At 37.4% G+C, this 16,306-nt stretch overlaps 1 long non-coding RNA gene across 1 annotated transcript; it reads right to left on the reverse strand.

The window, feature by feature from the left end:
• Nucleotides 1–1,971: 1,971 nt before the first annotated feature.
• On the reverse strand, nucleotides 1,972–13,834 carry LOC107052619. The gene is made up of 3 exons (XR_001465221.3): nucleotides 13,775–13,834; nucleotides 8,310–8,410; nucleotides 1,972–2,254 (listed from the first exon to the last, which is right to left on the reverse strand). It is a non-coding gene; the product is annotated as an uncharacterized LOC107052619 (long non-coding RNA).
• Nucleotides 13,835–16,306: the final 2,472 nt, after the last annotated feature.

Raw genomic sequence — 16,306 nt, forward strand, 5'->3', positions numbered from 1 at the left:
TCCACCAGGCAAAGTGTAAAGGAGCCATAGCATGTGCGGTAAGAACACAGTTTTGTCCTCCAGCCCGAAGTTAAATTGTCCACCTTATGAACAGTGCCTTTGGAACACCACTACCCACCAGCTGCCCCTGTTGCCCTCTGCCCCACCTGTGGGGTACAGCTGTGGAATGGGTCAAAGTCAGAGCAAGCGATGCTGTGCACACTGCAATACAGAGGTTTCCATCAGTGCCAAGAGTGATTCATGCGAGCAAGGAACGCTGACCTTGACCTGATGTGTACACATGCAGCCTGTGGTGATGAATGTAACAGAATAAACGGCTGGGTATGAGTGCTTACTCCCTCTCGTAGGGCTGTTCTCGCTCAGTTCTGTTGCGTTGTAACACAAGCAATAACTCATTTGCTTGCCCTCATAATATCACATTTAGAAAACTGCTATTCTTCTCTGCCTGAAGGCTCTGGAATAAATATGCTCCCCAAACAATTGATTTTAATCAAATATATTTCTATCACTTGATTCAGTTTCTGTTATTATTGATAATGACTACACAAGTGGATGTGTGGGCATTGTCTCGCTGCTGCTCCACATCAGGGTGGTTTTTACAGCAAATATCTTCTGTTAGATGTACTTCTATAAATGTATTTACACAGAGGAGGGGGAGAGAAAAACAAAAGAAAATACATCTCCTTACACAAAGAGCGTGAAACTCCTACAGCAATTAGTTAAGATGCAAATTAAGAATAGGGTAGAAGATAATCTGTAGAGAGTACTCCTTTAAAATGATATAAAATATATATAGCATATAAAACACGGAAGTAGTGTGGAAAACTCCACTGTAGTTGGAGGCAGAATTAGTATTCCAGAACAGATTTAATAAGTAGAGGAAATAAAAACCCCTGACCTGCTTACATTTAGAATCACAGAATCATAGAATGGTTTGGATTGGAAAGGACCTTAAAGATCATCCAGTTTGGGGGTTTTGTGCAAAGAGAGAATTTTGCAGAAACTTCCACAGATGAAAAAAAAAACAACAAACCACCAACAAAAAAAACAACTTATTCACAGTCCCTTCCTGGAAGACCGTTTTTTTCCATGTTCAACATTTAATAACTTTCCTTATTTATTTATTTTTACCAAGGAAAGACGAAAGTCACAAGGGCCTTCTTAAATATTGCACGGTGTAGCAGCTGTGATTTAAAGGACTGTCACACTTATTCATCATAGGCAACTAGAGGCACAATAGAGAACATGAGCAGCAGCATCCGTTGAAAGGGAAAGGTACAGAAATCATAAAATGATAATACTGAAATGTTGTATGATACCTCTATGGCTCATACTTTCAGTCCCTGAGCATATCATCATAAATTGCATGCTAATGTTTGTTTGTCCTTGTGTTCCCAGCTCATCTAATGTTGAAGATGTACAACCGTTTCCATGTATTAACGCGGGGTTTGTTTTCCCACTGGTGAAGGAGCGCTTGGATGTCATACCTCTCTGTTAAATGTATTCTTTGCAAAGATGCATTAATCAGACTGGAGATCTGAATACATATTGTAAACGTTGCTTACACTGAACTGACTTGCACAGACCTTCACAAAAAGGAGCATTACCATGCTCACTTTCTGCTGAGACATTTGTTGTTTTACCTAAGAATCATATGGAAGAGTTCCCTACAGTGCTGTTTCTCAGTGCTGAAATTATTACACTTGTTTCCTTTGGAAAGGAGAATAGCGAGTACCTCCCTCATCTTCTATCAGCCTGAGGCCATGACCCCAGATCTGGGAGCAGTAAGGTGTCTGCTTGGTTAGCAGTAGCAACCCAGCTCTAACCTGGTAGACCCACCACAGTTCTGCCCCAGTTCATATTCCAGCCCTAGACTTGCTGGCAACATGCTTATAAATTTGCCACTAACAAGAATTCCCTCTCACTGCCTTTTGGTACTAAAGATAAGTATGTTCTCCTTATGCAGCGAAACAGAGAAGAGTGAGATAGGGCAGAAAAGCAGTTCACATACTGATACCAATTCCTTTTAAAGCACTGCTTCACATCTGTAGGGAATCTATGCCCTTCCAGGAGGTGCCTCCAGGTTATATGCTGGTGATTTTATACAATCCTGACAGAAAGCAGAATAACCACAGGCAGCATTTTGCTGGGCCACCTTACCTGCCTGCAGCCACTCACCACACCTTTGTGCCAGTGCTGTGATGAGTCATTGCTGTGGGTCAGACTGTGTGCTCTCCTTCTCCTTGTCCCAGTGCTGGAAGAATAAGAAAGGCAGTCAATAGCTTTGGTATCTGCCCAAGGACGGAGTTCATAAACATGAGGGGAATCAACATTTCACACCAGTAGATAGTGATAGGACAAGGGGGGATGGTTTTAAACTAAAGGAAAGGAGATTTAGATTGGATATCAGGGGAAAGTTTTTTACTGAGAAAGTGGAGGGGTGTTGGAACAGGTTGCCCAGAGAGGTTGTTGTTGTCCCATTCCTAGAGGTGTTTAAGGCCAAATCGGGTGGGGCCCAGGCAATCTGATCTAGTACTTGATCTAGTGATTGGCAACCCTGCCTATGGCAGGGGGGCTGGAACTTAATGACCCTTGAGGTCCCTTCCAACCCAAGCCATTCTATGATTCTAGGAAGGCAAGGAGCAAAGACCAGGCTATAATGTCTTTTGCCTTGGGGACAACAATGTCCAACCACAATTGTATGTTCCTCAGTACAATCCTCCTCAGTCTCATACATTTTACACGCACAGAGCAGCTGTGCACACCCTGGCACCAAGTACAGCAAAAGCAGCCATGATGATCCACACCAGCTCCAAAGCATGAGAGCCACTGCTGGCTCTGGCTGTTTGAAGACAACTTCAAGCTCAACCTCAACCAAGTCATATCCCACACATCCTGTGCTCATTCTGTTTCATGGAGCTACGGGTGGGTTTAGAGGGTGAGATACCCATCATAAAAGGGAATGTACAACAGAGTCAGGATGGTAGTACTGAAAGTTTGACCGAAAATACAACCACTATAATTCTATTCTCAATAAACCAGAAATAGTAACCTACTTTTATATCTACAAAGTTTAATTTCCAGGCCATATATTTGCAAGTCTTCCTTTTTCTCCTACTCCTAGAAACTATGCAAAAGAAAATGTAACTGTGAGATAACAACGCACAGAAGCAACATTCCTGTTCTCTGTGCCTTTGCCTCTGTTCCTTCAGTTATTATGCCCAAGAGCAGGAAACTTGTTTTCCAGCAAGGAGAGTGAAGGAATGCATTTCCAATGGAGAGGACAGAAGATGCAAATCACAAGCTGCACCTACCTTCTTCATACCAAACAGATTTTGATCCAGTGAAAAGAAAGCACGGGTCTGCCCCAGAAGTCCAGGGTACAGGGTGGAGGCAGAACTGATACTTCATGCAGATATGGAGATTTAGAAAGCCCATAGAAAACAGCTTTGACTTTAGAGCACTTCAGTTGCTATTCTGGAAGCCCAGATTTGACATGATCCTATTACATGTTGAATGTCAAAAGTCCATTTTATCCAAACTTTACTCAAAATCTGATCAGAGGGAGCTACTTGAAACCCAGTCCTGATGCTGAGGTGTTGCTGGGGGACAAGAATGCACCACCACTTGTTAGCTCATAGATAATCTAGAAGGTTTCTGAATTAGGTAATTATTGTAAAAACAGGTATAAAGAGGGTTTACTCTTCTTTCTGATCGGGTAAGTTCTGATGACTGAAACCAAAACTAGTGTAAAAGAAATTCTTGTTTTCAAAGTTGTGAAGTTATTGAAGGGCTGCCTCATAGTCCCTGATGAAATGAAGCGCTGCTCAAGAGATGGATCAGAAGAAACACGCAGCCTTTAGGATGTGCAAGAGAGGGGATCCCAAGAGGGCACACTGCTCTCAGGTATTTACCAGAGCTTCTGCTTTGAATATCTTCGAGAAATGGGATTTTAGATAAATATAGAGCAAATGCATGCACAGGGATCTCTGAAAGAAGAATTAGAAGATCAGTCACAAAGGGCTAAATTCAGCTTATAATTACTCCAGCCACAGGAAATAGGAACGAAATAGCTGTGGTGAGAAAGTTCAAGCAGATCTTCCTTTCTCCTTCTCTCTTCCATAACTTAGATTTACCTTGAAGCTTCTGAATCCCTTAGCAAGTAATATTTTTTACATGTTTTATGTGATCTGCAAACAAGATTGCTTCCCGTGCTAGTTACCAATCTTTCTCAGAACAAGTAATTTTTTGTTAAATTTGTTTCCCTGTTACTGTGTCAGAAATTAATTTGCTATGATTTATATTAAAAAATCAGTAGTAATGTAAATTTAAATCAGTTTAACATGGTCCAAATGATGGAATTCAGACCAAAAATTCAGTTTTTACACTTGTGTAAAAACGTAAAATGTAAAAAATTATGTAGAAACGTAAATTTTATACCCTAGCTAGAATAAAGTTCTGCAGCAGGAATTCACTCTGCAGAAAAGAACCTGCAAGTTCTTTTCCACCCGTCACCTTCTTCAGGGTTCAGCAAGTCAGACACAGCCTTCGTTTCTATTTGCAGCTCTGCAGGAAGCTGCAGAAAACCTATTGCCAGGGGCTGCAAAAGGAGCGCACTGAATGAGCTATTACCTCCCTTGGCTGTGCATTTCCCTGCCAACAGCTGCTACATCTGTAGTGTCCCTCCGGCACAAGGTAGGCTTCAGCAGCATGCTGAAACCCTCATGCAGGCTCCATGGTACTACTGGCTGCAGACGGTTTGTTTGCCTTTTGTTTCTGTGGGGTAATGCCGAGCTTGGCTCTCTGTTCCAGTGGAGTTGTGCTGGAAGATGGTAGCTGGGATTGGGCCTAACTGTAGCCACTAAAAGCACATCAGACACAAGCTATGCAACACGAGTTGAACTCATACAGTTACAGAGATCTAATCACCTATTAAATCCACTACAACTGCGTTACACGGCTTTTCTTTGGCTTTTAGTCAAAAACTGTTGCCTTAGACATTTTTGATAAAATGCACTGGTGTGAAGCTACAAGGAGTAAGATAGAATTGTGACTGATAATGATATGTCTCAAAATTACATAATTTTGTTTCTTTTTTTTTTTTCTTTCTTTCTTCAGAGTCAACATCTCATTACTGGCAGAACTCTTACATTTATATTCAAAGTGAATATAAACAAGTACCTTACAACCACTCTGGTATGATTTTATGAAATAATTCTCTGTGTGTCTATATAAATCAGTGAAGAATATGGAACCAAACTGCCTGAAACAAAATAAGGAAATTCCTTTGGAATTAGGTGTACAGGAAATCCCTGATCATTAGCATGAGTTCTTTTTCCTTTGGCTGGTTCCCCACTAGTCACCATACAACAAAATTTCTTTAAATCCTAAATTGTCTTCATCCTCCCTGAACTTTCTGTGGTGTCTTCCCTGGTCTCTAATGGAATCACTTCTGTTCAGGTTTTAATCTCTATTCCTTTTATTTTTGTATCTGTACAGAGTTCAGGGATTGCTGAGACCCAAGAGGGTGGCCAGAGCTCTGCTATATTCAGTGTCTGAATTCCAGGAGATTGCCATGGATGGGGCATCACCTTGCAGAGCGCACTGATGTATTTGTGGTTTACTGCAGTGTTACTGCTCCACACACTCATCTCACTCCTTCCTTTGAGAGAATTATGACAATTCAATGGCTCACAGTGCTTAACCTCTTTGAAATCCACTTACATTGAATAACGGATTTTTTTGCAGTTTTGCTCTTTTGGCCTGCGATGGAGAGAGTTGAGAGGTTAGCAGGGAGCAAAAGAATGTGTCCTTTTTCCTTGTGAAAACTCTTCTCCTACTACAGAGAACAGAAACATAATGTCCTCCTGGAGTGAGAAACAGATGACAGAAACATTCAGTAACAATGCATGCCGGGTGATGTGTTGCCTGGCTGATTGTCACATCCCACAGCTGGCAGTGCCTGGGATGCTGCACAGTGCGAGATGGAGCTGCTGTCAGCACTTCTTCACTGCTGCTGCATTTGCAGCAGTGGGGCTGTGTAACCAGGCACCATTCTGATGGCTGCATTTTGGCCATATGTATGTGATCTTTCAGCCTTGGTAGTTAAGTATTGCCACAGAACTGCAGAAACAGGGAAAAGGAAAACAGTGTTTGTGGTCTGTGTGGGCAATGGGAATAGGAAACAAAAAGTAGCTTCTCTTTTGCTCAATGCAAAGCTGAACTACGTAACATAGCACTCTCAGAAGCGTGCTGTGTTGTTGACCACGGGAAAGCAGCAATGTTGCTTAGGCCTATTGCAACCAGACTCTGCCTTTCCTATAGACTAGAGATAAAAATACAATTTAATATATAATGTTTCTTCAGGTTCCAATACTGATTTTTCAAGCCAAGCTTCAGTACTCATATGTCTACAGAATATGGATATGGACATGTTACTGTGTAAGAGATATGCAGTCTGGAAGCTTCTAAAAAGTGTCAAAACACAAACAGAGCTGTTAATAATGATGCTTGTCTTTCTATTTTTTTCTCCCCCAGCTATAGTAAAACTAAACCGTACACGACTGCTCCAAATCTATCTCTGCTAAGTCTATTTCCACTTCTTATTTTTCAGCATAAGTATGTTGGATTTTTCAGGATTTCATAAGCTTCTACCTCTCAGGAGCATTCTCTACATGGGTAAAATTTGTTTTTATATACTTGATATTTCATCTCCCTTTCAGTTATTAGTTATTTAATGACAATATATATATATAAAAGCAATGATTCCTATCAATAATCAAGTAATTAAAACTTGTAAGGCATTTACTCTTTATATGGTCACATCTCACAGGATACCTGTGGCATTAGTTTGATTTGGTAACAGAAAAGATAATGTGAGATTACTCCAGACTTCAAAATACAGCAGAGGAATGAAAAGTGAAGTAATGATTTCAGCAGAAAGTTGCCAAAGCCAGAGGTGTAAAGCACACACAGGAGATTTTATTTCTGAATACAAGGCTATCCATTTGCTGTCAGGACTCAAATTCAATACAAATTTGGGCACAGCTGCACAAAAACATGAAAAATAAATATTGGTATTCAAGTCTACATACTTAGAGTCCTTCTTCACTTCTCAAAGCACTCTGTACAGAGCTGCTGTAAGAGACAGAGACAAAGTGCCTGAATAATAAACACCACATCAGTTCATTAGGACAATGCAGCAACCTTGTCAGACTTAGGTGCATCTGGCACTACAGTCAAGCCCTCTCCTCATACTTAACCATCAATATTAAGCATTTATTCACTCAAAAGGAAGCATTTTATAAAATGTTTTTTCTTATTTTGCTCTACAATTACCTCATATGCAATGAAAAATAGGCCAGAAGATGTGTGAACCTTTACAGCCGATAAAGTCAATGGACTTCAACAGGATTGGGAGTTCCAGGGCCCAGAATTTTCAGAAACATTTTAGATATCCAATATTAAGTTTAGGTCTTCATTAGATTAAGTTTCAAAAATACTGATCTGATTCTGAAAACTTTTCATCTTAAATGTTGATTGAGACTGATTATAGTAAATCTTGTGTGAACTACAGGTGCTGAATAATGCCTAGGTACAGGTATTATTTGTTCTGATAAGATGGAAGAACACCAAAAGTACTTAAAAACACTAGAGTTCAATTTAATGATGACTATAATTGCTTCAGAGAATAGAACTTTCTTAACATTTTTACTATAATTACATTTTCTATATCACAACTGGTTGAAATTTTAGGTACTGTAAAAAGCCTAGTAAAAAATATGCTAAACCCAGTACATGAAATATTAGGTAGTTCCCATGCTTTGTAGTGGATTAATATTTTTTATATCCAAACATCAAAGGAAGACAGAGAAGCTCTGTTTGGATCAAAGCTCGTGATACCTCATTTGATACCTCATTCTTGTGTCTGTCAATAGGAAAAGTGATTTGATAAAAACAAAGGATGAAATCTAATAACACAAATCTATTATCACAATCACCTAAAACTGGGAAACAAAAAGTCTACATTTTAAGTATTTCATGTCTGAAAGAGAATCAGTAATTTTATGTTATGTGTCTACATGAAGATCAGTCTCAGAGGTAGATACAAAAGGAGCGCTATTGAGAATTTGAAAACTAGAAGTCCATAAAGGTATCTAGAGACTGCTAAAATTAACATACAAAAATACTTCAGGGAGCAGAAGGAAAATTCCCACAAGAATTGAAGTGATACTGTCTCTTATTCATTCTATAACATAAATATGTTGACTATGTATCATATAGTAGTTTGTATATCTTGTAATACTTACAATCTAGAATAAGCTGAAACACCACAAACATGTTCCTTCTTCAGAAGAGTCTATGGGGCTGACAGCTACTGGCCACTCCTGAAAGAACTATTGATTTAATTCTGAAACAGCAGGAAAGGGACTAGAATTAGTATTTGTCAAATTCTAAACAAGCAATCCATCCACTAGGCTACCATCTGAAGGGGAGGTTTACTTTTTCAGTCTTATTTTAATTTGAAATTAAACTAAGAATAGTGGCTCAATCCACATTTGTGTGGCAGCCACTTTTTTATGGCTCATTAGACATCCACCTAAGAGTTAATGCTAAACTGTTTTACTCAGGGGATTTAAGCAGAGATACTAACTGGGTCTGAGTCTGAACTGTTTAGGTACAAACCAGGTGCAAAGCTGGGTGCCTGCTCTCTAAGTTCTTTATTTTGCCTGTCTTCCAATGAAAACTCAGAAGAACTTCAGGATTTTCAGCTCAGCCCTGTAAGTACTTATTCCTGCAAGCGAGGGATTTGCGGGAACAGTCCCTCAAGTTTTCATGCTCTGAGTTTAACGTGCCAAAAAATTTTATAGACTATTCTGTGGTTTTGAAATCATGCTTAATGCAGACTTAGTGCCAACAGTTTTTAAATAATTTCCTTCCATATTAGACATAACAGTGCAGTGGAAGTTTGAAATAGAACTCACTTCCTTGGTTAAATATTATCCCCCTACCTTTCTGACCTACAAAGTATAAAAGAAAGATCTAGAGTATATACTTAAACATGCATGTAGTCCCATTAACTTCAATGAGCATGAGAAAACCAAATGAGGGTTTATGTTTCTTTAAGCTATTATTTTAAGTCTGTTCAGATGAACTGAACAATTAAGCAAATCTTTAGAGAGAGGCATTGGAGATATAGTGCTAAATCACAGTTTTTCAGTAGATGAGGCTTCTATTTGCTTAATGGAAAATGCTGGATCTTCACAGATATTGAAACTGCCCAAATGATATGGATTTATTGGAAGCTGTTGAAGATCTCATGAAGTTGAACTGAAAAAAAAAAAAAAAGAAGAAGAAGAAGAAGAAGGAAAAAAAAAACACCCAGAAAAAACCTCCACGACTATGTCTGGACATTAAGCACTTCACATTTCATTTTTGGCAATTTAAATTCTCTTCATTATTTAGGAGCATTTACGACACTGAAAGAACTGATAAATAATGGTTTGGGTCCTAAAATTTTCATAGATTCATACTAAAATTTGGCAACTATTGTTTAAAGCATGGATTCTACTTTCCACTCTGGGGAAAAAAATAAAAATCAGTTCTCCATTTACAGTGGAATATAGCATCACATGATCAATCCTCTGTCTCATCCTGCAAACCCATGTACAGTAAAAGTCTATCATCCAGTTACTTAAAATACCACATACACCTGCCAAAGGTAGTGAGATATATGTGAGTGAGAAAATATTACAATTTTGGGTACTGAAATATAACAGTGAACCAGCTTGAAACTTGTGAAAATGTTGCACATTCAAATGTGCAACTTCATTCAAATGTGCAATTTCATTCAAACCACAAACTAACAACACAGCTCTCAAAATACTTGGATTAGAGGCATCTTTTGAAACTGCTAGATCTTTCATCTGTTGAGAAGACCATGGAAGAACAAATTGATGATTCAATCTGTTAGTCTTAAGTCACCAAGTAACAAAAGATCCAGTTGGTGGCAGCTTCCAGCAGTTGGTTCCTGGTCGATGGAAGCAACATTTTGTTTTCCCCAAAAATCAAACTGATCATTTTTACTTCATACATTATATCTAATTACAAATTAATCCTTGCTGTGTTAAAGAGTTGTGGAGAAAACCCAGTTTCTTATTATCTACTCTAGAACTCTCTCAAACCAAAATGTTTTTTGCGTCAAAGTGGCAAAACTAAGTGCATATGCTGCAACTAGACACATAATAAATCAGTAGTTCAACAAAAGCCAAGTATCTGCAAATTACTGATAATGAAAATGTAGCTTTTTAGCAGTAGGAAAAATGTTTCTGGTAACTTACCTTAAGCAAAATAATTTTAATAAATAGGCTTTTTTGAATGATTTCTCCCCTCACCAGCTCACTTGAGCTTGGAAACCTCAGGCTGTTCCTGACAGTTTGGCTTCTGTGACTCATTCTAACTAAGCTTTATGTGTTTTATATTCCATGGTACAGTGCCATTTTGAGAGCACACATTGTATTTTTGTTAATAAAATAAGACATATAAAGTAATTCAGTCTTATAGAATTAATCAGTGCCCCTTATGTCTTATTAAAAAAAAAAAAAAGTTAAAACAAAAATAAGAGAGAGTTGGATCAAGAAAGCAATTAAATTGAGTTAATTGACATTATTCTGGACTCAAAGTGTTCACTGGCTCTCAGTCCTACATTTAATAAAGTATTTGTTTGCACAATCCATCTGTGCATAAGTGTTCAAGGAAAAAAAAGAGAAGACAGAGAGTACAAACAAAGCTTTTAATAGATCCATTAACAAATAGATAAGTTGGCATTTATCTTTGATATGTCAATTACAGATGAATCTCATTACTACATTAACACATTTCTCCATAAATTTCCCTCGGGCACACAAGGCATTTTTTACTGCACTTGTTGTCTTACAACCAACTGCGCACTTTCCAGCCAGGGAAATAGCAATGCTCACAGCTTCCCCTAAAGTTTCTCTTCATCTTCCATTGACACAACCTAATGTCGCTGCAGAAATTGATGTCCTCTGACACATGATTGACAAGGATCAAGCTCCCATCTTAGCCAAACACAAGACTGCTTAATCTTTTCAGCTGTGCGGTACAAATACACTCTGCTACCACATTTTGCCATGTTCATGCACTGACAAGACCTATGTGTGAAAGTGTTCTCGAGGTTTATACATTTGCATAGAATGTGCGCAAGGCACCCAGGAACACACATTTAAGCTGCAAAGTAGGGCTGCTTCTCATGTTTTCCATAGAGTCATAGGAGCTCACAACTGCAGATATTTACTAACACTTTCAATTCCCCAAGCATTTATTTGCTTTGCCTGCCATATCTCTTGAGATTCGTGTGGTAACGTTCTCAGGTAGGTGGTGAAATAACCTAGATAAAATTTGTAATTTATAAATTCTCCTCCACCGTTGGGTAAAAAACCTTCACCTAAGTATGGCTATATGTTATTTTTTTCTGTTGGAAAGGCAATTCTCTTTAGCCTTGACTCAGCTAACTCTGCTATTACCTTTAAGCCAAAAGACTTTTCATCAAAGAAAAGACTGCTATATGATATTTTAGTAGAAACAAATAATCTTTTCATGAATAGATTTAGAGAAATCTACCTGATATAAAGTGTTTATAGGCTTATGTAAGATCTATACGTAACAAGTGTGCTTTTAAAATATAGTACATTGCACAGTGAAGTTAGTACAGATGTCCTTCTGCAAATAATAATTTTGCTGAAGAATATAGAAGGTATATATTGGAGGTGGCTTATTTCAACAGGAAATGAGATTTTATATGATTTGGGTGGTTTTCTACTTGTTATAAATACCCTGTGTAGGTAGATGAGCAACAAATGAGACGAGCTGGCTTCACACACACTAACAAGTAGCATTAAGGAGTGTGAGAGCCAGCATAGCAATGTATGGGCTGGATAAAGGCTAGAAGTGTACAGCAGTTCTAAAATATGATACTTTTAATATACATTGCCAAACTACACAACTGAAGTACTTGATAATGCATACGTGGCAATGACAATTAGTGCACTGAAAGTAAAGTGGAAATACTAAAAAACTACCTACTTCTGTAAAGAATGGTCAACTTACAACTACACAAATGAATATATATAAAATTTCCATTGCATAAAAATATGCTGCTGAATGTCACAATGTCTGTGCACATACATACACATTCACAAACAAATAATAATTTGAAATGCTGGCAATTTCTTTACATACCAACCTTTTTGTACTTTTCCACTGATGTATTCTAAATAAAATGATCATAATTTGTAAGGAGCTCAATGAGAAATTCTACTAGGGCTTTTGAAATGATGCATGATGCACACCCTTTAGGCTATATTCTCCTTTGAATAAAAGCTCAATAACACTGAAGTTTTCACTTCAAAACAAGACTATTATGCTTAGATAAATTACATCTATGTTAAAAGATGGGCCCCTAGCATTTTTATTTCAATATTTTAGACAGAAAACAACACGTTCAACTTTGTTAACACCAGTTCTGGCTACAGATCACAAATCTGTGTTAGTTTAATATTTTCAAAGTAAATTTGAAAGCCCTTATCAAGCAAATTCTTTGAATTTTTCTTAACTTAGAAAATCCTACTCCTGCTCTGATGTAGGAAAAAAAAAATTGGCCAGATCTATCTCTATGTTCATTTCCCTGAGACCAAAGCAAATTACATCAGAGGCAAACTGAGCTCAGACTGATCAAATCCATAACTAAAGACCTATACATGTCTTAATGTGCACACTCCAAACTGATTGTTCCACTTCTGTGTCAAGGTATGGATCTGACCCTACTATAGTAATAAAATCAAAGAAAAATCCCACAGATCTATATAGTAGCAAATCTGCTGTAGGACTGAGTTTGGAATACATGGCCTAATTTAAAGCAGAAATCTCATTGATTTCAGACTCATGGCCCAAAGGCAAAAATTCCAGTGCTGTTGCCAGTGAAGGCAGTGGTAGAACTCCCACTGGGTGCAGTGTGAGTTGGTTGGTTTTTATATCACACTTGCATCAGAAAGACATTGAACGAAACATCCTACCAGTGTCAATAGGAGTTTTGTGACTCACCAAGCAAGGACCAAGATTTCATTTCTTAAGTCTACATAACTAAAGACCCTGGACTGATATTGCTAGTACAGACTGCAACTGACATTTTTTAGAATTTTTTTCTCTTTCCTAAAAATTTTGCATTTTCTGAGTGCCACTCAGCTCCTTTCTACCTTGATTTTCTTATTTATTTTTCTCTCTAAACTTCTTTTCTCTTTTCAAATACAACTCTTCTCTGCCCATTGCTCCAAACAGCATGGTTTTGGAGGCTCACAGGGATCCCAGTATGTATTAAGGGAATTTAAGAAACTGAAACTTCCCTGTATTTCATTGTTCAATAAACCAAATTGTGATAATGTTTATTTATCTCCAGACATTGTGAAAGTTCACCAAAGTTTTTGATTAGATAAAGAAGTAATAGTTAGCTACTGTTATGAGCAGTATTAACAGTTTTTAGCTCCTCTGGAAGTACTTTCTATCCACAGATATCAGTAAGCTATTTCCTTAATAACCCTGTTCAATTCTACATTTTCATACATCATCTACATAATTCCATTATTAAAATTCCTGGTATCACAAAATGACTTGGCATAGACAACACGTAGACATAAGATCTGCAATCAGACAAGAAACATAAATGTTATACAGACAACAGAGGATGATTATAGCTTACCAAGTGACGATCAATCAGTAGTTGTGTGGTGTGTTCATAATCTGTCTTCTTTAAGAATCTAGGGGTGGAAATATATATATACTTTTTTAAGAAATCACTAATAGATTTTGTGATCCTGAAATGTCTATTATGCTGTTGAAATGACAGATATGCTGTAAATTTTTCTCTATTCATTGATATGCATCCTTTGATCAGTGAGTTATGTGCGTCTGCTTATGACATTTTAACACCTTATTCCATTTAATATGGAATAATTTTAAAGAACAAAATGCCAGGAATAGCCATTTCCTTACAACTTTCTTGTTTCATTTTAACACTTATTTAGGAATAATAGGAATTAGAAAATTGTAAAACCCTTTCTTAGTGGTTACAGTTTACTTAGAAACTTCTGGTTATCTGAAAACAAAACCAAAGTATGAAAGGTGCCATATCGCCTCAATTCTGAATACTATGATAAGATTATTGTTTCCTCACTTTTAAAATAGATTTTTATCATAATTCCAATGTAACAGATTTCAGATGATGTAAAAACAGTACTTATTTAGATTTTTGCCCCCATGTCATCACCTCTTATCTCTGATACCCATATGGAGCAATAGAGCAAGGGGCAGAATAGAATCTGAATAGGAGATAAAGGAAATAAATATACCTAGTACAGAAATAATAACAACATAAATTTTTGAAAATGTAGTCTCTGTCAATATTAATCACAGTTTTTTTATGTGTAAGAAAAGAGAAAGCAGAGAGCCCACAGGAGAGCCCTTCTAGAGGGAGTGAAAGCAAGTGTTGGCACGATAGGATGAACCACGAGACTGACACTCCAAGCTCTCTCTTCTCTTCTCACCAAGCCTTAGATAAACTCCAGTACAGTGTTTTTCTACAAGTATAATGGAAACACTGCTGCTTTTACTATCTGAGGTAATCTATATATTATGTTTCTGTGGCATATTAATTAGGCAGAACTAAAAGCTTTGTTGACTTGTAGATTAACTCTTGCATTACGCATTATGAATTAATGGGATAGATATTTTATAGCCTATAGTTGGCATTTTTATGTAGAATAGTGCATGTACGAGAGGTTTATATCTTTTATTAAGAGGATTAGAATATTTGTGGGTGAACAATGTCTTTAAAAAGCTGTTGATGTAGGAAAAGCATCATATACTGGGCAAGACATTTAAACCCTAGTGAACATTTTACATCAGTGTTTTAATGCTTCTGCAAAGCAATAAAACTGGAAATAAAGTGAAGAAATTCTGAATCTGTGCAGAGTAGAAAAAAATCTCTTTTATTCTAGATCCCAGCCCAACACCAAATGTCAATGTCACCTGTGCAGTTTGAATACCATGCTCAAGCCTAACTGTAAACAGACAGTTAAATTCATCTCTAATGTGAGTGCTGAAATCACTGGAAATATGCCTGCTTACATTAGGTTTGTTTGCTTTTTTTTAGATACTATGTCTTAAAGTATTTATTATCAGCTGCATAAAATACACCATTTAAGAACATATGGTTTGGCAAAACATCGCCCTTTTCTTTAGTGTTTCAGGAGTTTGAGTTTAAAGAGTCTTTACAAACTGCAGAAGGAATAAAATTGCTAAAGACTAAAATCACAAGAACAGTTGGAGATAAGAAAGTATGCTTGCAAGGGATGTGTTTTTAAAGGCAGAGTACTATTAAAAAGAGTGGTAATGGAAGCAGCATCAAGTCAAGCATATACATACCAGTTAATGCCTGTCTGGGTAGCTCACGGTTCTCTACACACAGAATTACTGAATGCATTGCTTTGATGACTATTTTTCAGTCTTTGTGGCAAAACTGCCCCTGCACAGACACATCTCCATTCCCCACTATTTCATCCTTGCAGATGAAAAAGTACATTCTCATGTGAGTCATTAGGAGTTTGGAAGAAATTTGCAAACAATCTAATTTTAAAAGGATAAGTAATGAACCTGCATCTCAACTTTTGTTACAGCAGTTATTTGATAAACTAGAATTAAGATTCAGAGGGACAGAATAAAGGACGGTCACTGAAATGGTATAATTTAGTGCTTAGAAAGGAACTTAGAAGCATATCGTAGCTATAATTCAGGCTAGTGTTTCATTTCATTTGAAAAGGGAGTCATTAGAAAATGCTTTGAAGCATAAGAATGTCTGTCCATTGGACTTCCTGGCTAGTCTAGGAAGGGAAGATCTCAAATAGTTTAATAGAAAGTTACGTAAAGATCCAGACTTCAAGATAAAAATAGACAATGTACTATGCAGAAAATTATAATCTTTTCTGGTGCCCTTGGGTTTTGCCCCGCAAGTGCTTACTCACTTAAAAAATCCTAATGTCTCCAAACCCCACTTACTTTCTAATTAGAGTATTATTACTTACATGAGTAAGCATTTGCAGGATAAGTGCTTTTGCAAGCAAACTGAGAGAGGCCAGTAAGTGAATGAGCACTGGAATGGAATGATCCATTTAGCTACCCAGGAAGCCTGAGTATGTCTGAGTTGTGCCCTGCAGGCAGTAAATTACCTTTCTGT

Source organism: Gallus gallus, chromosome 2 (assembly GCF_016699485.2).
Source record: "Gallus gallus isolate bGalGal1 chromosome 2, bGalGal1.mat.broiler.GRCg7b, whole genome shotgun sequence".
In the NCBI taxonomy this organism is placed as follows: domain Eukaryota; kingdom Metazoa; phylum Chordata; class Aves; order Galliformes; family Phasianidae; genus Gallus; species Gallus gallus.